This window comes from Macaca mulatta, chromosome 17, assembly GCF_049350105.2.
Source record: "Macaca mulatta isolate MMU2019108-1 chromosome 17, T2T-MMU8v2.0, whole genome shotgun sequence".
Lineage (NCBI taxonomy): Eukaryota > Metazoa > Chordata > Mammalia > Primates > Cercopithecidae > Macaca > Macaca mulatta.
In genome coordinates this window covers 27,721,613-27,748,830 of record NC_133422.1, presented here as the reverse complement: position 1 = coordinate 27,748,830, position 27,218 = coordinate 27,721,613, and the positions used below count along the sequence as shown (strand labels likewise).

At 40.2% G+C, this 27,218-nt stretch overlaps 1 protein-coding gene and 2 long non-coding RNA genes across 9 annotated transcripts in view; 2 read left to right on the top strand and 1 right to left on the bottom strand.

Annotated features, from left to right (window-relative positions):
• Positions 1-27,015, bottom strand: part of LOC106994262 (uncharacterized) — a 65,308-nt gene extending 38,293 nt beyond the window's left edge. The window contains exons 1-3 of the long non-coding RNA XR_001440781.3: positions 26,913-27,015; positions 7,156-7,297; positions 3,542-3,741 (exon numbers count right to left, since the gene is read on the bottom strand). This is a non-coding gene — a long non-coding RNA (uncharacterized LOC106994262). The remainder of the gene's footprint in view (positions 1-3,541; positions 3,742-7,155; positions 7,298-26,912) is intronic.
• Positions 14,924-22,671, top strand: LOC114673416 (uncharacterized). Its single transcript, XR_003724112.2, has 2 exons — positions 14,924-15,323; positions 21,775-22,671. It is a non-coding gene; the product is annotated as an uncharacterized LOC114673416 (long non-coding RNA).
• The window catches only part of RCBTB2 (RCC1 and BTB domain containing protein 2), a 44,814-nt gene continuing 44,053 nt past the window's right edge, over positions 26,458-27,218 (top strand). For 2 of the 7 annotated variants that reach the window (XM_077974362.1, XM_077974360.1), the window contains exon 1: positions 27,077-27,122. The gene's annotated coding sequence lies outside the window, so the exon portion shown is untranslated. Of the gene's footprint in view, positions 26,756-27,044; positions 27,123-27,218 lie in introns of those variants that run through there. The other 5 variants (XM_015121061.3, XM_015121059.3, XM_015121064.3 and 2 more) reach the window with 5 other exon arrangements.

Genomic DNA, 27,218 nt, shown 5'->3' with positions numbered 1-27,218 from the left:
CTTGAAGAATATTATCAAATTAGTCCTGGTTGATGCAGTGACTGTCCTAACTTGTGAAGTCATCAGTCTCCATTTGAAGATGTCAACATCAAAAGAGAAACAGTGTCCACAGTGCTCCAGGCAGTGAAGAGGAAACCAAAATGAAAAAGCCTCACCCCCATGAGCTTCTAATTACAGGGAAATAATAGGTAGGAGATTGTAAGGGACAAATGAACAGAAATAACAAGATAATATTGAGCAAGAAGAAATTTTAGAATGAGCTCAGGAAAGTAATTCCATCAAACTTCTCAGTATAATCACTGAGCCATTATACTGCATAATATTGTTGGGGCTATTAGTATTAATAATAGTAATCATCATTATTACAAATGCAGTGGAGAGAACAATTTTGCCACTGTAGAAAGATAGTACAGATAGACTTCAAGAGAAATGTCCCTTCAGTCATATGATGCCATGTACAATCTGAATTCTAAGAAAAAAAGGTCCTAACCATTTCATTATCAAAAAAATACTGCCTGACCACATTCAAGGGAAGTGTCTTCTTTACAACCGTACTCTGTTAATTATAGAAGATTTTTTTTTTTTTTTAGTTTGGGTCTCGTTCTGTCTGCTATGGCACAATCATGGCTCATTGCAGCCTCTACCTCATGGGCTCAAGCGATCCTCCTATCTCAGCCTCCCGAGTAGCTGGGACTACAGGTGAGCCCCACCCCACCTGGCTAGTTTTTGTTGTTGTTGCAGGTCTTGCTGTGTTGCGTAGGCTGACCTTGAACTCCTGAGCTCAAGCAATCTCTCGCCTTGGCCTCCCAAAGTGTTGTGATTATAGGAGTGAGCCCGGCAGAGAAGATGATTCTTAATATAACTGACTCAGCTGAAAAAACACCAGAACCAACAAGGGTCGTTTTACTGCTTGTTAGTTAATAGCACATTTATCCATCTTACTATTTTCTTTCCCCTTTCAGAAGTAACCCACAAAATAAGTTTATCTTGTTTTTAACTTTGAGCCTTATAAGAAATTACCAAACTGTTAAGGATTTTTATGTTTAAATTCATGAAAGATATTGGTCTGTAGATTTCTTTTCCTTTCTTCTTTATTTTTAAATACTGTCTATGTCATATTTTAGCGTCAAGGTAATACTGGGCTCATAAAATGAGTTGGGAAGTACTTCCGCTGTTTCTATTTTCTGGAAGAGTTTATTTAAAATTAGTGTTAATTTTTTTTAGATGTTTGGATAAATTCACCTGTGAAAACATCTGTGACTGAAGATTTATTTTTCACGAGCTTTTAAACTATGAATTTAATTTCTCTAATGGTTATAGCTACTCAGATTGTCTATTTCGTCTTAGTAGAGAGTGGGTAGTTTTAGGTTTTTAAAAAATTGACCCACTTCTTTAAGTGATCAAATATATAAGCATAAAGTTGTTTGTAGCATTCTTTTGTTAACTTTTTAATAGCTATAAGATCTGTAGTGATATCTCCTATTTTATTTTTGATTTTGGTGATTTATGTCTTCTTTTTTATTTTGGTCAGTCTTGCTAGAGGTTTATCAATTTTATTAGTTTTTTTCAAAGAACTAGCTTTTGTTTTAATTGATTTATCTCTGTTGTTTTCCTGTTTCTACTGCATTGACTTCTGTTTTTACTTTGTTTTCCTTCTTCTGCTTACTTTGGATTTATTTTTATCTTTTTTTTAAAGTTTCTCAAGTTATGAACTTAAATTATTGATTTGAATCCTTTCCTCATTTCTAATTAAGCATTTACTGCTATAAATTCCTTCTCAGGACTGCGTTAGTTGCATCCCACATGTATTGATATGTTGTATTTCATTTCACTCAGTTCTATGTATTTTCTTTCCTTTGAGAATTCCCCATTGACCCATGGATTAGTTAAAAGTATATTATTTAATTTCCATATGTTTAGAGATTTTTCTATCATTTTTCTGTTATTAATGTCTAGTTTAATTTCATTATGGTCAGAGAACATACTCTGTATGATTTCAATTCTTCTGTTGAGAGTTTTTTCTTTAATGGCCTATGATATGATCTATTGGAAATGTTCTATGTAGCCTGAAAAAAAAACTGTGTCTTCTGTTCTCATTTGGTGGGGGTGTTCCATATATGTCAATTAGAACCTGTTGTTTGATTGGTTTGTTTAGATCCCTCTTAATCCTTGCTGTTTCTTAGTCTGTCACTTCCCAAGAGAGGGTAGAAAAACATTTTGAACAGAAAACCTAGGCTAGTTGTTTACTTTCTTTCACATATTCGTTTACTAATTCAATATGCACAGAACATTAGGAAAAATATTTAGCATTTTATGAAAAAATAAACAATGATTACTGAAACAGTTTCCACCTTTTTAATTTCAAAGAAATCTAAAAGTGAATGCTTCAAAACCTAGAAGCTGTTTTTCCAACCTAAACAAGCCTTCTTTCCTCATTAAATCTTAAAGAGACCCTTCATATTTTGCTAAGTTTGCACCAGTTTCATATCTGATGATCAAACATTTTATTGTACCTAAATTCACTTTGTAAAGTAATCCATGCTGTTGTTTTCTACTAAGATTTCTCTGTGTGAGGTAAGGATTAGTCTTGACTTACATGAATTTTGAATAATGCAAAATCTTCACAACTACATGCCTTCCATAGTGTGACTGCTGTATAATAAAAAGCTAGTCAAGTGAAAAGAATATGGCCTTAGAGTGAAAAGGCCTAACCTGATGAAAGAATCTTCAGATTGTGGAAGTATGTGTTATGAGCAAAAAAAAAAAAAAAGAAAAGAAAAGTAAATTTATTTGGCTATTTCATAGTGATTCTGCATAATAAGTAGAGTAATGAGGAAAAATGTTATAGCAACCTGAGGAAAACACATACATTAAGAAGAAATGAAATTTAGACTCAAACAGCACATGACTCAATAGCAACAACAAAAACCAGATGGTAATAGTCTATTATCTTCAAATTGCTAAGAGAAAATAAATGTCAATCTAAAATTTCATATCAAGCTAAACTATGATTTAAATGTAAGGACAAAATGAATACTTTTCAGCTAATAAAAACTGAGCTTACCATTTTTTATCACTCAGTTGTTGCTGGGTAATCAACAAAGGAATATAATTAAGTAAACAAGAAACAGGACACAAAATGAATATGGGGATATAAGAAGCAACATTAAGCAAAAAAACTGGATAACATGTGGGTATATCCAATGAATTATTAACTACAAACTGATTTAAACGATTAATTTTGAGATGTTTAAAGGGAAAATAGAACCACAAAAAGACTATAGTGTGGAATATTGGCAAGCATGGGAGAAACTGGAATTTAAAAATAAGAATGGTATGTAATTTAGTATGAGGGACAAGATTTCATTAACATTTCATTTACCTGTTATCATGTAGAAATAGATCCCAAGTATCAGAGGCTTAAAACAACAACCACTTTATTGGCCCACAATTCTGTGGGTAAATGGTTTCTTTTCACTCCCTTAATGCTTGTATTAATTACTTTATTACTAGTTTTAATTTACTTGTATTAATTAATTACCTGTTTACTAGTATAGAGATGGTTCAAACAGCTAGAAGCTGACTGGAACACACAACTGGGACCATGTGCTGGGACCTCAGTTCTCATTGTCAGCTCAATTCCTCAGTTCTCTTCCATGTGGTCTAAAGGCTTCTCCCTCTCCGTGTGGTTTTTCCATACAGTCTCTCCATGTGGCTCTCCAGCAAGTTAGCCCATGGCACCTAAGAGCGCAAAAGCAGAAGCCATTAGGCCTTTTAAAATGTTATATTCAGATCTGATGTCACTTCTGCCACATACTATTGGTTAAAGACAAGCCCAGATTCAAGAGGAGCAGACTACACAAGCACCTGAATACTGAGAGACACATTTCAATGTAACAGAATATTACAAATAACTTTAGAGTTTTTTTATATCAGTTATGCATGCTAAAAATTTAAGGTAACTAGTAAAGTAATTAAAATAAAGTGTTGAGGGCCCACCCAAGAAAACTCAATAAATCGAATACACTAGAGAAAACTGATGGTAATAGGGAAAAGTAAAAACAAAGCATAGTAAATGCAAAACACAATAAAAGATAGCAGACATCAAACTCAACATGTCAGAACTTACAATAAATATAAATGGGTTAAACCAGCCTTTTTTTTTTTTTTTTTTTTTTTTTGGAAACAGTCTCACTCTGTCGCCCAGGCTGGAGTGCAATGGCGCAATCTCGGCTCATTGCAACTTCCGCCTCCCGGATTCATGCCATTCTCCTGCCTCAGCCTCCCAGGTAGCTGGTATTACAGGCGCCTGCCACACGCCTGGCTAATTTTCTTTTGTATTTTTAGTAGAGACGGGGTTTCACCATGATAGCCAGGATGGTCTCCATCTCCTGACCTCGTGATCCACCAGTCTTGGCCTCCCAAAGTGCTGGGATTATAGGCACAAGCCACCGCGCCCGGCCTAAACTAGCTTTTTAAAAATCAGAGATTCACTGAGAAAATGTTTAAATCTAGTCTATGCTTTGTGTAAGAAAATACTCAAATTATAATGACCCAGAAAGATTGAAAAAATAAAATAAAAAGAAAAATATATTAGGCAAATACTATAAATAATGAAGATGATGTAGTTAAAGTAATATCAGATAATAGATACTTTAAGAAAAACCTTGGTTTTAGTGATAAAGAGGATTAGGACTTAGTGACAGAAAAAAAAAGTTGATCAGAAACAATCTTGAACCCATATGCAATGAACAATATAGTCTTATGTATATATAAAGCAAAAAAATAGGAGAAATTATCAAAATATCATTATAATGTGTGAAAGAGAAGACAGAAGACAGAAAAAATAAGTCAATATATAGAAAAGTTGAATACAATGATATTAACAAGTTTAATATAAGAATACATGAGGAACTGTTACCAACAATTAAAGTCCTGAGCACATATAGAGAATTTATTAAAATTGAGCACTCTTTTAGGCCACAAAGGAAATCTTAAAATACAAATTATCAATAGCATACATAATAAACTGGTCACAAGGCAATAAAATTAGAAACTGCAATTTCAAAGTAGCCTGAAAGAAACAATTACAACTAAATTTGAGATGTGTTTAAACCTGAATGACATTCTACGAGTATTATATTTTAAAACTTATGAATTACAGATAGTGATACAAGAGGAAAAATTATAGCTTTAAATGTCTACATTTTTAAGATAGAAAATAGATGAGTTAAATGTTCAATTAAAAGTTAGAAAAAAAGAACAGCGTAAACACCCCAAAATTAGAATTATATAAAGTTTAAGAAAGTCTAAATAATTCTCTGACAAGATTGATCAAGAAAAGAAGGCACAAATAAACACTATGAAAAATAAAAGAGTTTAACATAAAGATCATTAAAAGTTAACTAAATACCATGAACAACTTCATGATAAAAAAGGGCATTTTTGGTTTAATGTGAATTATGTAAATTGACTCAAGAAGAAATAAAAAACTTAAATAGGTCTATATCCAAGAGTAATATTTTAAAATATTGAACTGATACAGGATAGACAATGATGAAACCAAAGAACAACTAACAAATCCAAACAGACAATTGCTGAAAAAAATCTGGTATCAACTTATCATGGGTACTAGATGATTATCAACCCACTCATAACTTTTGGAAAAATTAATTCAAAGGTTTAAAAAATAGACATACCAAGAAAGCACTATGCCCAGAAGAGTCTACAAACAAGTTTTATCAAAACTTTAAGGGGCAGGTAACTCTTTTTAATACTAGAAATGTTTATAATAGAGGCCAGGTGCAGTGGCTCACGCCTGTAATCCCAACACTTTGGTAGGTCAAAACAGGCAGATCACCTGAGGTCAGGAGTTCAAGACCAGCCTGGCCAACACGGTGAAACCTCTCTACCAAAAATACAAAAATTAGGTGGGTATGGTGGTGCATGCCCGTAGTCCCAGCTACTTGGGAGGCTGAGGCAGGAGAACCGCTTGAACCCAGGAGGCAGAGTTTGCAGTTAGCTGAGATTGTGCCACTGCACCCCAGCCTGGGCAACAGAGTGAGCCTCCATCTCAAAAAAGAAAAAAGAAATAAATGTTTCTAATGGAAAAGAAGACTCATTTCCCCACTTAGACCAGGCAAGAAAATATAAAAAGGAAAATTGAATGTAAGCTTATGTATAAACATAGATGCAAATACTATAAAAAAAAATTTTAGCAAACTGAATTCAGCAATGTATGCAAAAATGTTATCATGACTTAGAAGCAGAGAGTAGAATGATGGTACTAGATCCTGGGAAGGATAGCAGGAAGAAGGGATGCCAGAGGTTGGTTAAGAAATCAAAAGTACAGTTAGATAGGAGAAATAAGTTCTAGCATATTCTATAGCACTATAGGATGACTATAGTCAACAATAATTTATTGTATAGTTTCAAACAGCTAGAAAAGAAGATTTTGAATGTTCCCAACATGAAGAAATAATAAATGTTTGAGGTAATGGAGATGATAATTACCTTGATTTGATCATCACACATTGTATGCATGTATCAAAATATCACTCTGTACCCCATAAATATGTATAATTGTAATGAGTCAATTCAAAATAATAATTTAAAAAATTATCATAACTAACCAGTTTATCACAGGAATGTAAAGATAGTTTAAGGCATAAAAATCTATTAATATAATTTGCCATATTAAAAAATTTTAAATATATGATCATCACAATATATGCCCAATAAAAGCATTTAATAAAATTCAACATTTATTCATGATGTTAAACATAAAGAATATTTAATTGAGGAACAGAAGGAAACTTTCTTAAACCATCAAGATCATTTATTAAAAACTTACTACAAATGTCACACTTGGTGGTGAAATGAACTTTAAGAAATTGTACTCTTAGTTCTTAGTGATGTAAAGGGAAAATGCAACATTCTTGCAAATGTGAATGAATTTTATTCCTCTGACATTTCTCTTCATATCTAAACATTTATTATTTGCTCCCATGATATACACCAAAAATATCTAAATTTCATAGCATAGAGTTCAAAGGTTTCTTGATTAATGCCACATAAAGTAGACAGCATCCCCACTGGTATCAGTTAAGATAGGTTCAGTAATAGTGTGCAGAGACCATAATAACAGTGACTTACAGAAGACAAAAGTATGGTATGGCAACTCTACAGTCATCAGAGACCCAGGCTCTTTTTCAATTGTTGCTCTATCATCTTCAATGTATGGCTTCCATCCTGTGGTCCAAGAAGCTACTTTAGGTCCAGCCATCACATGCACATTCTGGCCAAGCAGACAGAAAAAGTAAAAAAGAATGAATATCCCCTATCTCTAAGGACATTTTCAGCATGTTGTACACATCACCTTATGCTTATATCCCATTGTCCGGAACTTAGCTATATGCCATACCTAGCTGCAAGCGTTGCTGGAAATATAGTTTTTATTCCAAGTTGCTAGTACCCAGCTAAATTTGGGGGCTTCTATTGCGGGGAAAGAAAAGAACTGCTATTGTGAGAATAATCAATAGTTTCTGACACACCATCCTTCTCCCTTTCTTTTCTCCTCCAAATGGGAGAATACTAATTTGATTCCAGAATACTGACTGGGTCATGTTGTCACAGAATCCTTGGGATATCACTTCACCATCTAGAAACCTCTGTGGCATGGATGCCTTCTGCCTGACTATTGCTCATACCCACTGGGCTCATTCTGCCCACTTGGCCCAGCAGGCTGCACTCAGCTCACACTACTGGCCCAGATCCCACACCTGCCAAGTGCCAGCCAGGCACAGAGTGATGAGGGGTGTGTGGGTGGGTGAGTGCAGGGTCCAGACCCTGCACACAGCCAGGCACACTGGTAGGGCAGGCAGCTCCAGGTACAGGCATAGGTGCCAGCTCCATGCAAGGCTGCAGCTGGACCAAAGTTACTGCACGCAGCTTCCACTGTGGGCACCTGCATCTGGACAAGAGGAATGTGGTGGCACCTGGAAGTTTGCAGATGCCAAAACTGCAAAACCCCAAAGAGGTTGCCACAGCCTTGGTTCAGGGAGCCCCTAGGTCTGGGACGCCCAAAGGGCCATAGCTCTTCTCTCCTTGTCACCCACAACATGGTGAGAGGGTGGCTGGGGCATGTATTTCAGCCTGGTTTGTGTTACAGCTAGCTCTTTTAGTCCTGCCATCTGGCAGGTCCTGAGTTCTTGTCCCACGTGCAGGAAGAATGAGGTACACAAATAAGTGAATGGTGAGCAAGGCAGAAAGGAGCTTCATTGAGCAGCAGAACAGTTCTCAGGAGACCCTAAGTGAGTAACTCCTTTCTGCAGGCAGGTTGACCAGTGAGTGTCCAGCCCTCAGCAGAGAGGAGACCCAGAGTGGATAGCTCCTATCTGCAAGCAGGAAGGTTGTCCCATCATCAGCCTGAGTCTGGCTGAGTCTGGGGTTTTTATGGGCTTCAGAGGGGAGGGAGTGCATGCTGATTCATCTGTGAGTGGCCATGGATGGGCCAGGAAAAAGCGCCATAAATTCTCACCCCATTTGCAGAACTGGCAGCCTGGCCCCCCGGCTTCACGTCATCCCTGGCTTGAAGGTGGGGCTTCACTGGGGACATGTCCCTTTCCACCCAGAAGCCTGTCTGCCTCCTGCCACCATCAACCTGCCCTCTATGGCACCCATGGCACCCAAGCTATTTGTGCTCAGGGATGTCTGCAGGCCCCTGCAGAGTTGCCCTCAGCACCCCCTCATCCTCCCTCCAGTACTCATGTCCGAGCCCAAAGTCTGAAGGGAGCTGAGGTGGCAGGGGGCTGGCATGTCAGTGCTGCTCCAAACATGTGCACACTTGGTCAGGTTGCAACAATGCTTGGGCTTGGCCTCAACTTTGCTCCAAAATTGGAACAGGCACTAGGAGCAGGGAGAGGCCAAGCAGTGGGAGCAGGCACTTTTAAGCCTGCAGGTGCAGGGGTGCTTCCTGGTTCCCCAAGAGCACAGGGATGTCTGGGTCCTCAGCCACAGCTAGGTGGCTGCCACTGTGCCCAGGAGGGCAGAGGTCTACCCCTCCAACTCAGAAGCTCCCACCTGTTCCCTGCTCCTCTCAACTTCATGGAGCCTGCAGCCCCCACTGCACCTTTCCCACTGCAGCTGGCATCATGACTGCTGCTGTCATTGATGTTTACTCTTGAACACAGCCACTGCATAATAAAAGGTCTCATGCACAGATGCATTGATATAACCCTTCTGGGATGCTCTGCTCCATTTCTTCCCTCCATGAAGCTGAACTGGTAAACTGATCAAGACTTAATCTGAGGGATGATCTAAGCATCTTTATTTCTGGTCTCTTTTTCTTGATTTATAATTGTCTGGTTGTTCTCACAGTAGCAGTTTGCTAGTGACTTGCGTTGGGCATGCATGGGATGTGTATCTCATGCTTCCTTCTACTTTACCCAAAAGTCATGTCATAAGGGTCATGGGCTTGAGACCAGCTAACAAGTAAAATACAATGGATACGATCATTTTAGTTTTAAAGAAAAAGTACTTGGAATCAAAGTCAAAATCTCAAGGGACTGCTTGGTAATCAAAGATGGTAGCTAAATTGTTTTACATATAGAAGGAACCAAAGAGGCTGGAGGCTGTGAGGTGGAAGGATCAGAAGGAAAACCACCTGTAGTAGGATGGGGCAAGGAGAGATGAGAAATGACAGTGGGGATTTGCAGACTGTATTCTGTGCAAATACCTTGCCAACCTTCTCTTTTTTCTTATCTGTGAAATATTCAGTAAAGTGTACATGGTTCACTAAGGCATTATATGAGTAGATTCTTGATGGAATTCAAAGAAAAGGAGGAGACAGATGACAGTCTGGATTCTACCACTTGCAAGTTCAGAAACTCAAGACAAACTAACTTAAGGAAGAGAAAAGGAAAGTAAGTTGGCTTATAAAACAGGGAAGTCTGGGGATGAATTTAGATTTAGGCATAGTAAATAACATTGTTTTCTCTCTCATTTCCCTTCTCTCTCCTGCCATTCAATCTCTCTCTCTCTCTCTCTCTCTCTCTTTCTTTCTATCCATGGCTGCTTCTGTTTTCCTCATTCTGTTGGCCTCACTCTTTTCCTTTCCACTGAAGACAGGGTTCCTCCATGCAACCAGGGAAGGCACCCACTGGTAGCCCCAGATTCACATTCTCCCAGCTCAGCCATCGCAGCAGAAAAGCAATTCACTCACCACATTTGTGAATCAATTCAAAGGAAAGCTGTTCCTGCTGAATCATGTGGCCATTCTTAAACCAATCAGTATATCAAGCATATAATGAACCATGAGTGACCCAGTCTGGATCACATGACTGTCCTGTGGCCAGAAAGTGATTGACATCCTGTCAGTCCATTTGTGGTACTATAACAAAATACCTGAGACTGGGTAATTTTAGAAAGAACAGAAATTCACTTCTTACATCCCTAGAGACTGGCAAATCCAAAATCAGGGCACAAGCATCTGCAATCTGGTAAAGGCCTTCTTGCTGTGTCCTCCTATGGCAGATGATAGAAGGACAAAAGGGCTCAAACTCCTTCCATCGAGCCCTTTTACAATGGCATGAATCCATTCATGAGGGCAGAGCCTATATGACCTAAACACCTCCCAAAAGTCACCATCTTCCAACATTGGGGATTAAGTTTCCAACACATGCATTTGGGAGGACACATTCAGACCACAGCTCAACCCCATCCAGACCATATGGAGTTCGGAAAATGTTCCCCAAGACAAATGGGATACTGGGACCAAATGTGTTGGGCAGGAAACAAGAACAACAATAACAAGACCAAATAACCCAACAGCTTCCCCAGTCCACTATACTATGTTATGTTTTCTGTCTTTAAACTAAGATTAAATCACCACCCCAGAACTGGGCAATCCATATTCTCCTACCACTGTGAAAGTGTTGAATGGATGGTGTGAAGAAATAAAAATGGGCCTAACAAGGACTGAGAATATCATTTTTGAGTCAGAAGAAAATTATGGAAAAAACTGGGTTTGGCTTGGCAGCTTTTGCAGGGATGCCAAGTTCATGACAGAATGGATTCCTAGGAATAAGATTAAGATGTCAAAGTATGTTCATATTAAAATATTGACAGATTTTACCAAACTGCACTACAAAGAAGGGATTTCAGTGTACACTCCCACCAGCAATGCCTGTTTCCCACACCCTCACCAAGACTTTATATTATAGAACTATTTAACCTCTTTCCTCTGAATAGTTTATATGATGGCTTTGTAAGGCAGGGTAGCTTGCAATTAATCGTGAGAGAAAACACACATTTTTTTTCCCCTAGATTTCTTAGCTGAGGATGAATTATTTCTTTTGTGTATGTGATAATCTATGCCTATAATGTCTATTTTATTTCCTTTTTTAAAATGAAAGCGTGTTTTAAAATAGAGTTAGTAATGTGCATTTACTCAATATAGAGAACATGTGTGTTTCTTAGACCAATTCCATCAGTGTAGAATGTGATTTCATTTCAGGAGTTTAAGTGAACAGACTGAGACAAATATTAAAAAATATAAAAAATTAAAATGCCTGAGAGATAAAACAGTTTTCATAGGAAAGAGAAAATCTTCTGGAGAAATAAGCTAATTTTAAATTAAACAGACTGCATTCCCAAATTCACGTGGTGTATTTATGAAGCACTGTTGGAGAGAATCTGTGCTTCATGACCTGACACTGCTGAATGGCACAATCCTCCCACGAACACCAGAGCTGGCCTATACCTGTGGTTTTGCCCCCAAAAGGCAAGGGCAAAGGTTACACTCAGCCAGAGTCTTAAATGCCTGGCTAAAAAATGTTTGAAACAAAAAAGCAAATATGAGTAGGTTTTCATTTATTCTTTTTCCAAAATGCCAAAAGCAGATATTTATTTATTTATTTGAGATAGGGTTTGTTTTGTCACCCAGGCTGAAGGGCAGTGGGAGGATCATAGCTCACTGCAGCCTTAAACTCTTGGGCTCAGGTGACTCCCTGACCTCCACCTCCCCAGTAGCTAGGACTACAGATGTGCACCACCACACCCAGTTATGACCAGGCCCATTCCAGAAATTATAAGAACACTCCAAGGTGCTAGAGATGGGGGTCTCACTATGTTGCCCAGATGGTCTCGAACTCCTGGCCTCACTGGATTGCCAAAGTGCTGGGATTATGGGCAGGAGTCACTGCGCTTAGCCTTAATTTTTTTTTTTTTTTTTCTTTGAGACAGAGTCTTGCTCTGTCGTTCAGGCTGGAGTGCAGTGGCATAATCTCGGCTCACTTCAACCTTCACCTCCCAGGTTCAAGCGATTCTCCTGCCTCAGCCTCCCTAGCAGCTGGGATTACAGGTACACACTACCATGCCCGGCTAATTTTTTTGTATTTTAATAGAGACGCGTTTTCTCCGTGTTGGCCAACCTGGTCTCGAACTCCTGGCCTCAAGCAATCCACCTGCCTCAGCCTCCCAAAGTGCTGGGATTACAAGCATGAGCACCCACACCCAGCCTGGCCTTAATTTTTTAAATAAGAGGTTGTATATGTGTTTTACCTACTGGATTTAAATAGAAATTTTCTATTAAGACTAGTTATATATTAAGATAGAATTAGCCATGTAAGCCTTCTGATATTGTAGCAACAAACACAGATGAAATGAAAGGATGCAATTTATACATTCTCATGAAATGGTCACTTGAGTTCCATTGAAATCTGCATTCATAGCCTAAATGTAGTAAATTGAGATAATATGGATAATCTCAGTCAAAACTCGTTTATCTCATCATTATCTAACTATAGCAGGTCCAAGTTATGCCATGTGACTCAGCTCTTCATTTTCTAAAACTTTAAAGTTTTAAATCCACAGGAAGTTTCATCCATTTTAAAAATATACTATAAAAACATGCTGGATTCAGACAGACCTGGGCTTGGTACTCAGTTCATCTTGAACAAGTTACTCAACCTCTTTAAGTCCCTCTTTTATAAAATGAGGACAGTGACACAGTGCTCATCTCATGGAGTTATTGTGAGGCTTAAAATGGGTCATATGTAAGGGCTTAGAGCAATGCCTACACATAATATGCATGCTCCAATATTGTCATTATCACTATGGTTAATGGCACATGGTACCTAGTACATAGCGCTCAATAAATGTTAGTTCCTTTTCTCCTTAACAGAAGCTCTTGTCGCCATGGTTCTGCATATCAAATCACTTGCCATATACATGTCTTACCACTAATTTATACCCTAAAGCCAAATCAGTTGAGGGTAAAGGAGATACACTGAGACAGGAGTTTGCGGGACAATGCTAAAAACATCAACTTTGTATCTAAAAAATAGTTTTGATCATATTCTGTGAACAGAAGAGAATTATATGACTTAGTGGTGTCAGCTTTCTAGCATTATCTTCAAAACACAATTCTCCATTTCACGGTGGATGCATTCATAGGGATCCATAGGCCTGTATCCTCTGACGAGCCTAGAAAGCATCAGAATAATCCTCTTCAAGTCCCAAACACTGAAAGAAAAAGGGAGGGGACCAGCAGGCTTCCTGAGGATTGTCTCTTTGGGGCAGAAAATCCTCTGAGCTTTTTGGAAGATGTGGGAGACATATCTGATCCATGAGGTGGTTCAAGTGGTCCTAGTGGGGAAGGAAAGGGAACAGGGAACTAGGAAGACTGGTTAAATGAGGGCCTGGATATTCCCATGAATGAAGTAGGTGGCAGTGCTGGGTCATAGGTGACAAGGAAAGACAGACTGCTATGGAAAATGCTGAGATACAGGGGTGTGCTGGGAAAGCATTCTAGGACATTGAAACCCCTAGTGAGCCAAGGAAAAGCTAAATCCTAATCGAAGAGAAGTCCGAAAGAAAGACCTGTCAATCTTGTGGAAAGAGATCAGAAATAGAAGTGGGTTGAGGTGAAAAGTAAATAGAAGAGAGCATGGGGCATAGCCACAGAGCCCGGAGCATTGCATTGCGTCTTCCTGGTTTCTCAATAGTGTAGGTCCTGCCTACTTGGCAGCCCTGTTGTAAACTATTGACTGATAATCGCCTCCAAATTTGCCTGTCTTACTCTTCATTTCTCCTTCTACAAATGACTTGAGAAGTCCCCTGGGAATAGAATCAACAGCCGTTTGGGTGGTGCTGTTGGGACAGGGTTTCAGTCCCACGGGCCATACCCCAGGCTGCATAGCTCCAGGGGATAGGGTCAGAAATTTTCTATAGACCTCTCTCTCAATTTTAATTTTGGAAATCCTAAAGCTGAGTTTACCTCAAACCCATCACAAGGGTAATTATCTCAAAGTACAAAAAAATTTAAAATGTTCATGTTGTTTCTTATTCCACTGCCACGTATATGAGATCATCAGTTTAGACTATACTACTGAGCTTTAGAAACATTATACCAGGTCTTGCAAAATGAGACGATACATCCGTTTCCAAGGTTTCTCTAGTGACTTGTGTCTGAGGCCTCAAACCCTAGCTAGGAACTAGCATACCAGATAGGAATCTCAGGAGAGAGGATTAAATGGACACTGGTTCTAAATAATACAGACTCAATACCGTTTCTTCTAGGTGGGGCTCTTAAACTTTCTCACTGACCCATGCATTGTGATTATTTCACAGCTGGGATGGCATTCATGAGCCAAAGCTGACGTGAGATTCTGGATTTTGAACAGCTTGGTGGGGAGACAGCCCCAAACTTCCTTCCAGGTTGCAGATTTGCTACAGTATCTCCAGACCCACGTTGACTCAGACTGGAATGGCAATATCAGGTTTGAGCTTCTGCTGTTCCACAGAAAACTTAGGAAGGACTCAACTGACCTCCAACTAGATTTCAGAACAGTCTGTTCCCTAAAGTGAAATTTGGGTGAAGAGCCAGTTTTGTAGGAAGGCTGAAAATGATCAGGCCCATTCCAGAAGTTACAAGAACACTCCAAGGTGAGGGTGTGAGGAACACCACCCCACTGAAGACCCTAAAAGGAGAACAGAGAGAGGATATCAAGGCTCCAGTATGGACCTGGGATTGATGTTTTTGTACTGGGGTCAGGATCACATCTTTATCTGCATGTATGGGGAGGTGATTCCTACTGTCAGTCATCAAGTGAAGAGGTGGATCTGTCCAACCAAAACACAATCTGCAGATGTCTTGGCTTAGTTTTACAAGTTCCATGCTGGCTGCCAGGAGCCAGCTTTTCCTCCTTTAGAGCTCTAACCCAAGGATGGAGAGAAAAATCTTGTTTTCAGTTTAACCCTTCTGAAGACTCCAATGATGCTAAGCGAAAACAAGAGAGAAACGACCAAAGAGACTATACAATGTAAGTATTTGCCTAAATCCTGCTTTCTCCTCTCCTCTCCATCTCAAAACCACCACTCAAATTCCTCTGGATTCCTTCAACCATGTCTATTTGTTTCCCTACATCCAACTTGTCCCCTTCATGTCATCCTCCAGAGCATATCTGCTCTGTTTAATATTTATCAACACCCTTAAGGAACTGCCTTTCTAGATTCATCTCCAGCCTTGGCTCCGCACGTTTCTTTCTGGCATTTTTGACTTGACTTTATGAGATCCAGAGAGTAAGTTTATAGCTTACGTTGAATTTGTCACAACAGCTTTCATAATGCAGGGCACGCAGCACTGAGCCTATTTCCTTTGTCTACTGTGATAGCCTGGCCTTGACCCCCTGTGCAGGACCAGCCATTTGAAGAGTTACTAACAAAAGAAAGAAGACCTTTTTTCAATTTTATTCTGGAAGCCTAGAGATTTTTTTAAAATATCCTTTTGGTTTTAAGAATATGCAGTGTCTTAGGAGAATTAAATGGATCCAAGAAATTGAAATTTCTTAAAGGTAGGCTAAAGGGAGACTGCTTATCATTTTTACCACTAAGTGAAAAATGTACTAATTTCATTTTTCTAGTGAGTAGAAAATGTCTCTCTATAAAACTCATATTTTTCTGAAAGTATTTTTTCCGACAAGATGACTGTGTTCCACTGGACTAGAAAGCATTATTAAGTATAACAATAAACTACACAAAGAAAAAAATCACAAAAATTTTCAGATCAGGAAATGCTTAAATGTTTCCAAAAATATTTGTCAGTAAATGTTATTCTAGAATTAAAACATTTCCTGTTGATGATCATGCCATGGAAAAAATCATGTAATGCCAGTTATGAGATCTTATATATTTGGGAAAAAAAACCATTATAAGTAACATGAGATAAATAGGAATCATACTTTTTAAAAAAGATTATTATTCATGTAAAAACTTAAACCTTAAACAATTATAAAAGTACAAGAGAGAAATAAATTAGTCAATATTTCAACTCTCAGAAATGATCACTCAGTATTTAAGTATTTCCAAGCAGGTCTCAGTGTGAATAGACACACTTGTGTTCAATTTTACATATATAGTTTTTATGACTTGTATTTCTATCAGCAACACATCCTAGACAGCTTTCCCTGTCAAAAACTCTGCAGTATTAGTGTTCACAATTGTGCATTTGTGTCACATGTATCCATTGGGATGTTCCAATCAGCAGCACCTCTCCAAACAAGTCCTCATGTGACAACATAAAAAAAGCAGGAAGGGAAGGAGGTGGCAGCTGGGTAGGTAGGTGGGTGTGTGTTTTCAGAAGCTTCCTAGTGGACTTCCTTGTATGAAATTGAAGCATGATATTTACCTGACCCCTTCGTGGGACTTGCAAAGGGGCTGTCTTGTTTACTCAGTCCACAAGCTCTCAACCCCTTGAGGGAGGCAGCATGCGAGCAAACGGGGCAGGAACTGGAGTGCACGGGTGCTGGAACTAGCCGGCTGCTTCTGTGCCAGCAGGAGTGAACTCCACTCACCTGGATTTGCTGCACTCCACTCCTCATGGGAGGCAGCACATAGGTGAGCAGGAGCCAGGGTGAGTGCTTTTTGGTGCTGGCCGGAGTGAACTCTGTGCAGGCCCTGTGGCAGCATCTGGGGGGCTGGTGGGGGTGCCTGCAACCCCTGAAACCCCAGAGGCAGTGCTACAGTGCCCTTTTAGCTTTGCCTGCTATACACAGACAACTTGAGTGTTAACAGTTCAGTGGGCCCTCTGCCTTTTCATATGAGGCGACTGCCTTCTGCCAGTGAGGGCAAAGGGCAAGTGTGACAGCTTTTTTGTATCCTCACTCATGGCTCCTGAGCTCTAGTCCAGCATCCAGGAGAAATTAGGTCTCATGAATTAATTGAAGGATGGTAAATGCATGGATTTTATTGACAATGAAAGTGATCATCACCAAGAGAGGGAGCTGAAAAGGTGACAAGACACGAAGGTAATCTTCCCCTGAGGTCTGGCAGTCTCCAGTCAGATTCTTCTCCAAAGTTACACCATCAAGCTGTCCTTCTGAAGTCAGGCCACTTCTCTCTGATGTCCAGTCATAGTCCCTGACATTCAGCTGCTTCTCCTCTCTCTGCCAGCTGAGCCTAGGGTTTTTATAGGCACAGGATGGGGGGCAGGGTGGGGCCATAGATGCTTTGGAAAAGGCAATATTCGAGCAGGGAAACAGTGGTGTAAGTTCTAACTTTGGGCTGCAGTCTCAGGCTTTTCAGCTTGAGATGGGGCTTCACCAGGGACCTGCCCTTCTTTGCCTAGAATTTCTCTGTCCCCGTCCCTATCAAAATGTCTATGGCTAGGACCAGTCACATGGCCACCCCAGACACTGTGAAGTGAGAATGAATTGATATGACTGTCTCAGACAAGCCAGACTTACTCCTCTGTGATTGTCACAAAAAGCAGAGTCCTGTGGGCAATAAAATAAGCTTAAATTCATGAATTCACAACCAAACCAACAAACAAACTCAATTAGTGGCCATTGCAGACTGCTAATGTCCAACCCATTATTATAAAATTATTACAAAAACTGACAAATTAGGAGACAGAATCAAATGCTTATCATGCTTTTCCTATGTCATTAGGAAATCAAATCATTGAGGAAGGTTTCCCTTTATAAAAGCATGTCAGCTAATAAATGAAGATGAAAGTGATAGGGTTAGGACCATTTCCAATATCTGCTGAGTTAATGGATCTAGGTATTGAGCACTAACAACTACCAATATCACAGAAAGAAACAACCCAACATTATATGCCTCCTGGTGGAAGGACACAACACCATCTAGGAATTCATCTTGCCAAAAAAATAGAACCTGAATCTAACCAAGACTCTAGATCCAATCACACCAATTTGAGGGAACTATGAAGGGTACATTCAAGGAAATCAGATTTTGGAAAACTCAGTGATTGGCACAATTGTAGGCTACAGTTTGTTTACACCTCTACTTGTTTTTTTTTTTCTTTTTTTAAATTTATTTTTTATTATTATACTTTAAGTTTTGGGGTACATGTGCACAACGTGCAGGTTTGTTACATAGGTATATATGTGCCATGTTGGTTTGCTGCATCCGTCAACTTGTCATTTACATTAGGTAGTTCTCCTAATGTTAGCCCTCCCAAGGTCCCCCAATCCCCAACAGGCCCCAGTGTGTGATGTTCCCCTCCCTGTGTCTATGTGTTCTTATTGTTCAACTTCCACTTATGAGTGAGAACATGAGGTGTTTGGTTTTCTTTTCTTGTGTTACTTTGCTGAGAATGATGGTTTCCAGTTTCATCCATGTCCCTGCAAAGGACATGAGCTAATCCTTTTTTATGGCTGCATAGTATTCCATATACACCTCTACTTGTTATAATTCATGATGTACAGAAAAACCTTTAGGCCAAACTTAAAATATGTAAGAAGGCAGCTTTAAGCTAAACTTGATTTAACAATTATAAATGTTTCTTATCAGAGTTAAGGTATGTGTTAATGTTAATTCTGGCTAGCTTTTCCTGAATTCCAAAAGGGAGGAGGGTATAAGGAGGCATGTCTGACTCCTCCTTCCCATCATGGCCTGAACTAGGTTTTCAGGTTAACTTGGAGTGCACTTGGCCAACAGTAGGGGTCCATTCAGATGGTTGAGGGGCTTAGAATTTTATTTTTGATTTATAACCATTAAGCACGAACCTAGCTTTCAGCATATGTAGCCACTTACTAAAGATTTCTTTGATCAAAAATGACTACAGACTATTAATCAAATATTTTTCTCATCATCAGTTAAAACATTTCTATTCCTTTGGCCTATTATTATGGAGGAATATATTAATCAATTTCTTAACACTGAATCATATTTACATCACTGAAAGGAACCCAATCTTGGTAATCGTACAATATATTTTTAAAATTATTGCTAGTTTCTATTTGTTACATTTTATTTAGTATATTTTTCCTACTCAATATGCAAAAAATGTGCAATCTTTATCACGCTTTGGTATTAGTTGGCTTTGCAAAAATCTTAAAATATTAAGGAAACACTAAGTCTAATCCTCCATTTTTAAAGGTAAAGATTTTTGAGGCCCTGAGAATATTAAGTGATTTACTAAGTTCACATTATTTTTTATTCTTTTTTTATTCCCTGCAAGTGTTGCACATCTACTTTTATTTATTTATTTATTTTTTGAGTTGTGGGGTTTCGAAAACTCTGTCACTCTGGCTGGAATACAGTGGCACAATCAAGGCTCTGCGGCCTTGAACTCCTGGGCTCAAGTGATCCTCCCACCTCAGCCTCTCTAGTGGCTGAGACTACAGACATGAGACCACATCCCATTAAGTTCTTTTCTCTCTCTCTCTCTATGTGTGTGTGTAGAGACAGGATCTTAGTGTGTTGCCCAGGCTGGTCTTGAACTCCTGGCCTCAAATCATCCTCCTGTCTCAGCCCCACAAAGTGCTGGGATTACAAGTGTGAGCCACCACACCTGGCCCTTTTCTACTCTTTATATCTAGTCTTGCTAATTTCAACTCCTAAAATTTTCTCAAATCCATGTTCTCCTCTCTCTTTAAGCCCACGCCACTGTCACATTGAGTTCAAGGAGAGCTGGTTTCCTGCCAGGGTTGATGTAATAGTGTCTTCAAGTGGTTTCCGTGGCTCCCAGATCACCCTTCTCCCCATTGGCATGACGGTGAGCCATCATGTTGTCCTCCTGCTTAAAATCCTTTGTTAGATCCTATGATACATCTTGCTGTTACATTGACAAGGCCTTCTATTATCTGGCCCATTTACCTTTACCTCTAATTTGGAAAGAGGCCACATGGTCCAGTGGAAAAGCTCCAGATGGAAATCGAAGATGGATTTGAGTCCTAGTTCCACCTCTTACTACTTATGTGACCTTAGGCAAGTTACCTAATCTAAGTCTTCACTATCTCACCTGTAGGATGGGGCAAAAATGACTTAAGTTGCCAATAATTGTAATGTTGACAAAAAGAGTCAAACTCTGTAAAAAATTTAAGGGATTTATTCTGATCCAAATATGAGTGACAGATTGCTCATGACGCAGCCCTCAGAAGATTGTGAGAATATGTGCCCAAGGTGGTCAGGATACAGGATACAGCTAGGTTTTATGCATTTTAGGGAGAAATAAAACATCAATCAATATATGTAAGGGGTATATTGGTTTCGTCCAGAAAGATGGGACAACTGGAAGGAGTGGCTTCCATGTTATAGGTAGATTCAAAGTTTTTCTAATTGGCAATAGGTTGAAAGAGTTAAATTGTTGTCTAAAGCCTTAGAATCAATAGACAGGAATGTCTGGGTTAAGATAAGGGGTTGTGGAGACCAGGGTTTCCATTATGCAAATAGAACTAATAGAAGGGGATGTCTGGGTTAAGATGAGGGGTTGTAGAGACCAAGGTTCTCATTATGCAGATGAAGTCTCCAGGTAGCAGGCATCAGAGAGAATAGATTATAAAAGTTTCTTATCAGAGGTAATTCTCTCCTGAAACAAGAAAAAGGAGAGAGAAGGAAGGGGATTCTCTTTAGAATATTGATTTTCCATTTGCAGGACTACTTCAAGATATGGCAAAGAAAATATATTTAGGGTTAAAATATTTTGATTTCCTTCCTTATCTATCATGTGATATTATGCCAGAGTCAGGTTGGAAAGTAGGTCACGTTATGTAGCACTAAATAAAATCCGTCTGATGAGACTATGGTTTGGAGGGCGTGACTCCCAAGGGCCCAACATGGTGAAACCTAATCTCCACTAAAAATACAAACATTAGCTGGGTCTGGTGGTGCGCCTGTAGTCCCAGCTACTTGGGAGGCTGAGGCAGGAGAAGCACTGGAACCTGAAAGGCAGATGTTGCAGTGAGCTGAGATCATGAAACTACACTCAAGCCTGGGCAACAGAAGGAGACTCTATCTCAAAAAAAAAAAAAAAAAAAAAAAGCTATTTTAAACTATTAATTTTTAAAAATTTATTTTTTAATTAACAAAATTCTATATATTTATGGTATATAACATGATCTTTTGATATATGGATACATTATGGAATGGCTGAATCAAGCTAAGTAATAAATGCATTACCTCATATACTTATCATTGTGTGTGTCTGCTGAGCACATTTAACATCTACTTTCTTGGCAATTTGTAAATATACAAAACATTGTTATTAACTACAATCACCCTATTGTACTGTAGGTATCTTGAACTTATTCTTCCTACCTAACTGAAATTTTTTATTCTTTGACCAATATCTCCCTGATCCTCCCCAGTCCCAGTGCCTAATAACCACCATTGTGCTGTCAACTTCTATGAGTTCAACATTTTAAGGTTCCATATGTGAATGAGATCATGTGGCATTTTACTTAATGAACTCCATGTTCATCCATGTTGTCACAAATGACAGAATTGTCTTTTTTTTTTTTTTTTAAGGTTGATTGATTTTTGACAAGGCTGTGAACACAATGGGGAAAGAACAGTCTCTTCAAAAAAAATGGTGTAGGGAAAATTGGATATCCCTATGCAGGAGAATGAAATGAAACCTTTTTCTCACACCAAATACAAAAATCAACTAAAAATGAATTAAAGACTTAAAACTTAAGGACTGAAACTATAAAACTACTATAACATAGGGGAAACTCCATGACATTGTTCTGGGCAATGATTTTTTTGAAGATGACCCCAAAGCACAGGCAACTAAAGCAAAAATAGACAAACAGAATTACATCAAACTATAAATCTTCTCTACAGCAAAGAAAACAATCAACAGAGTGAAGACAAAAGCTAGCACGTTGGAGAAAATATTTGCAAACCATACATTTGTTAGGGCATTAATATCCAAAATATGTAAGGAATTCACACAATTCAATAGCAAGAAAACAACCCAATTTAAAAATGGGCAGAGCATCTGAATAAATATTTCTCAAAGAAGAGATACAAATGGCCAAGTAGATGAAAAAAAGTTCAGCATCATTAATCATCAGGGAAATGTAAATTAAAGCCACGACGAGATACCATCCCACACCTGTAAAAATGGCTATTATAAAAAAGATGAAAAATAACAAGTGTTGGCAATGATGTGGAGAAAAGGGAACCTTTGTTGATGGGAATGTAAATTAGTACAGTCATTACGAAAACCAGTGCAGAAGTCCTCAAAAAATTAAAAATAGGACTATTTTTAGCAGTCTCACTACTGAGTATATGTCCAACGAAAATGAAATCTGTACGTTGAAGAGAGATCTGCGCTCCCATGTTCACTCCAGCATTATTCACAATTGTCGAGATACAGAATCATTCCTAGTGTCCATTCATGAATGAATGGTTAATCTCCTCCCGTTGCCCTATTCCCTCCATATAGCCTTTGTTTCAGCCTTACTGAGCAATTTATAATTCTCAAACACATCACATTTCTTATTCTACTTAGAATACTTCCCTTCCCTAACACTTTCATCCCTGACCTTTGTTCTCTTAGCTAACTTATATACACACTGACTCAGCCTCCCGAGTGGCTGGGATTGCAGGCACCCACCACCATGCCTGGCTAATTTTTGTATTTTTAGCAGAGATGGGGTTTCACCATGTTGGCCAGGCTGATCAAGAACTCCTGACCTCAAGTGATCCACCCATCTCTGCCTCCCAAAGTGTTGGGATTACAGGCATGAGCTACTGCACCCAGCCCACACTAAAAACTTAATGCTAAAGTTATGTTTTGGAAAGCCTTCTTTGATCACCTCTTGTATTTTGTCATTCTTTCAGTATTGCCACAGTAAGTGTATATGTGCCTATTATCATCTTTATCACTTTTGTATTCTAATGCCAATTCTAATACCATGCTGAGATGCACAATGCTATACAGCATGGTAACAGCATGTATCAGTAAAGGTGCAGTGTGACTGATATCTCTACAAAACGCAGAGCTGGGCAGTGCACCAATTTAATGAAGTCTCAAGGAATTTAAGTTCTAGAAAACTAAGGTGCTACCCAAGGTCATTTACCTAATCAATGGCACATACGGCACCAAAGTGCAGGCTGCTTGCAGTCATTCATTCATGCATTCAATCTGTAACAAGCAGACTGATGTAGAAATTTACTGGTGCTAAATTTTTGTTCTAGAGACTCAAAGAGGAAAGAAAGAACATTTTCCTCTTCCCTGAAACATAACTAGACTTTCTGAATTTCCAAGAAAAAGTCAAAAGATGGCCCCATCCAACTTTTCTTGTGATTAGGGCCTTGGTGCCTGTATACCTGAAAAGAAAAAAGCAAGATGAATTCCTCTGATTTTGGATAACTAAAGAAGGCTTAAAGATACCCCAAAGCAGAAGTAACTGGAGGGGTTAAAAAAGGGAAGAAAGGGAAGACTTTTATTGCAGCTGGGTCCCCATTGTGGGCTGGAAAAAGACAAGGGCTCCCAGTTTCACGAAAGTAATGTCATGAACTTGTTAGGACATAAGAAGTGGCAGGACATGGAGGGTTGGGTGGAGAAGGAACGGCCCCAGGCTGAATACAAAAAAACATGTCTTGAAATAAAATTGCTAAGGGAATGAGAAGATAGAGAAGTCCAAGAACCAAACTCTAGGCATGCCAATGGCTGGTGAAGTGGAGGATGAGCCAATGAAGCTGCTAGTGAGGTGGATGAACCAAGAGACAGGGGCCACCTGAAGGCCACGAGAAGAAGGTGAATGCTTCAACATGGCGGCTGTAAGCAACTGTTTCTAATGCTGCTGATAGTTCAAGTGAGACGATGGAAAAGTAACCACTGATTTAGCAATTCTGACGTCATTGGTGACTTTGCCAAGAGGAGTTTCAACGGAGGGGTAGGAGCAAAAGCCTGGCTGAAATAGATTTAAGAATTAATAGGAGGGCCAGGCATGGTAGCTCACATCTATAATCTCAGCACTTTGGGAGGCTGAGGCGGACAGATCACCTGAGGTCAGGAGCTCAAGACTGGCCTGGCCAACATGGTGAAACATCATCTCTATTAAGAATACACAAATCAGCTGGGCATGGTGGCACACACCTGTCGTCCCAACTACTTTGGAGGCTTAGGCATGAGAATCACTTGAACCTGGGAGGCAGAGGTTGCAGTGAGCTGAGACTGAGCCACTTCACTCCAGCCTGGGCAACAGAGCAAGATTCTATCTCCAAAAAAAAAAAAAAAAAAAAACCACAAAAGAAAGAAAAAGAAAAATTGGAGGAGGGGATGAGGATACAGTGAGCATAAATGACTCTTTTAAGACATTTTGGAAGAGACCAGAGAATACGTTGGAAGAAACACGTAATCAAGGAACTTTTTAAAAGATAGGCAAATGTTGCACAATATGAATATGCTTATGGGAAAGATCCAGCATAGAGATAAAAATTAATAATGTAGGATTGAGAGCTGACAACTACCCGAGTGAAAAAGTTGAGACTGTAAGGAAGACAGGATCTAATACAAAGGTGGAAGAGTTGAACTTAAATAAGAGCATGCACAGCTCATTCCCAGTAACGGAAGGGAATACAGAGTGCACAGGTCCAGATGTAGGTAAACTTGGGAGATGTGGTGATGGGAACTTTAACTCCTGAAATACTAACCTGTACTCTCTCAGAGTCCAATTTTTTAGTCTACTGAATTCAGCAATACAGTGAAGTTTAGTAGACCAAATTATCCAAAAATTTTGAAGGAAACTTATATGTGATTGAGACATTTTTACCTCTTACTCTAAACTTTGACCACCCTGGAAAAAACTGTTGGACTCACATAAAATTGAAATCTTTAGTGAAACACATTCTTTTATAGGTATATTTAAAAGTTTTAACTTCTGAGATAATATCACAGTTTTCAAAACACTAAGACATGTTTTTATCGTTAGCTAATTGTCAGGCTTCACCTGAAGCACAGTGTAAGGCCTGCATGAACTTCAGCTGTTCATAATGTGGAAAAGACCAAGTGTGCAAGGCAAACAGATCTTGCCATGGCTGCTGATGATAGAAACTTAATCTCTTGGGGCCTGAGTTGCTTTATCTGTAAAGTAAGGATAATCCTTGCTTTATAAGATTATTGTGAGCTCCAAATAAGATAAAGCTCCCGGCACACAATAGGTGCTTAAAAAAAAAAAAAAAAAAAAAGCCAGCTATCATCACTGAGGTGAGCTTTTTCTGAGAGCAAACATGTTTAACTCATAAATTTCTTTCATTGATAAGATGTAACCAATGGGAAACTTGGGGCCGGCACACGATGCCTCTCTGTACTGTCTCTGCAACGTCCTGTGACTGTATACTTACTTTTTCTTCTATTTAGAGCTCTAGGAGAAATACCTGTATACCATCTTGCGCGCCTCCTTGTCAGGCTCAGTGGGCTATGCTCAGAGAGTGGAGATAAATGTCTGCCGTCTGTAGCAGAAAGGCAGTTACACATTTCAGAATGATGTTTTTCCGAAGAAATGGCAAAAGCCAGACGAAACAGACTGACACGGTCACTGTGGTTTGGAATCTCAGTTTTTCTATCTGGCTTTACTACTTTTGGCTCTACACTGGAGAGGAACCAGTGTCCTCATGAAACAGCCAGTATAAGAGCAAGCAGCTTACTTCATAGGAGTAGCTAATAACATTTAACTGTTGAGCATTTTACCAAAACCCACTCACGTCAATTTAAGTGTAGTGCAGTGGAAGAAATTATTGCACATTGCAAAGTTGTGTTGCATTTCACTTAAATCTACAAAGGCCAACAGAAGTGCAGTGTGATATAATAAATTACTGCAAAATATTATAATAATAAGGGGAGAAGGTGGCTGTTACTGAAGCCCTTGGCCCCAAGGTAACTGAGGTCACCCCCACCGAACCCCCCAGCACACATCCCTCATTATTTCAGCATTTGTACTATAGGGGGTTACAGGACTTCCGCCCCAAAGCAATGGGGTGAAAACGTCGGAGCTCCCAGATGGAGGGGCCACCACTAGAAGAAAAGCTGGGGCAGGCTGGAGGAGAGGGGCTGTGGAAAAGGTTGCTCTCAGCATCACACACGCCTCATTCTTCTAGAACGGGTATCCACAAATTCCCAAGATTTGCGAGAACATAACCCTTGAGAAGGTGGGGGTGACCCACGGAGGAATTCCCTGGAAAAGCTGAGACGGCCCCAGCTGGAGATGCGGCGTCCACTCCCGGGGGTCAACTACGAGGGGAGGGGGCGTCTGCGAGAAAGGGGAGGGGCGGCGGTGGGCAGCCCAGGGAGGAGAGGAGGGGCGAGGCGCCGTCGCCAGCCCCCTCCCCTCGTCTGCGCTCCCTTCCTTTCCCTGTCGGTCGGGCACCCGAGCGCACCCCGCCGAGGCCGGGCCGTTTCAGGGGGAGGCGCCAACTCGTCGCGGCGCAGGGCCCCTGACCGTGCAGTAACCGCTACCCAGGAGGCGGAGCGGACGAGGCTCCGGCCTGCGCGGAGGTAAGAGGGTGGAGGAGTGGTGTGGGAGGCCGAGGGGGATCGCGGCCGTGACGTGGGATGCTGTCAGGTACCCCTGGGGCAGGCCATCCCTCCCCGCCCTGCGGCCCGACCTCCCCGCCAGAAAACGCTGAGGGGCCCAGGGGAGTAGAGCCACTACCGTGCCACAGGCCTAGGCGTCGCCGCGCATGCGTAAACCTGCTGGCGGGAGCTGGAGGCTAGGTTCTGGAGCTACACCCCAGCCCAGGCCGCGGGCAGAGATTGCCCTGCGCATGCGCAATTCCGCTGGCGTGGGTCCGGCGCGCTGCTCTGGGACTACATCCTGCCGAAGCGCCGGCCCAGGCTGCGCTGCGCATGCGCGAGTCCTCTGGTAGGGGTCCTGTTTGGCGTCATTCCAGGGTGATCACCTGCCGAGAGGCCGCTCTCAACTTAAGCTCCCGCGTCCGGTGCGACTGGGGCGGGGGAG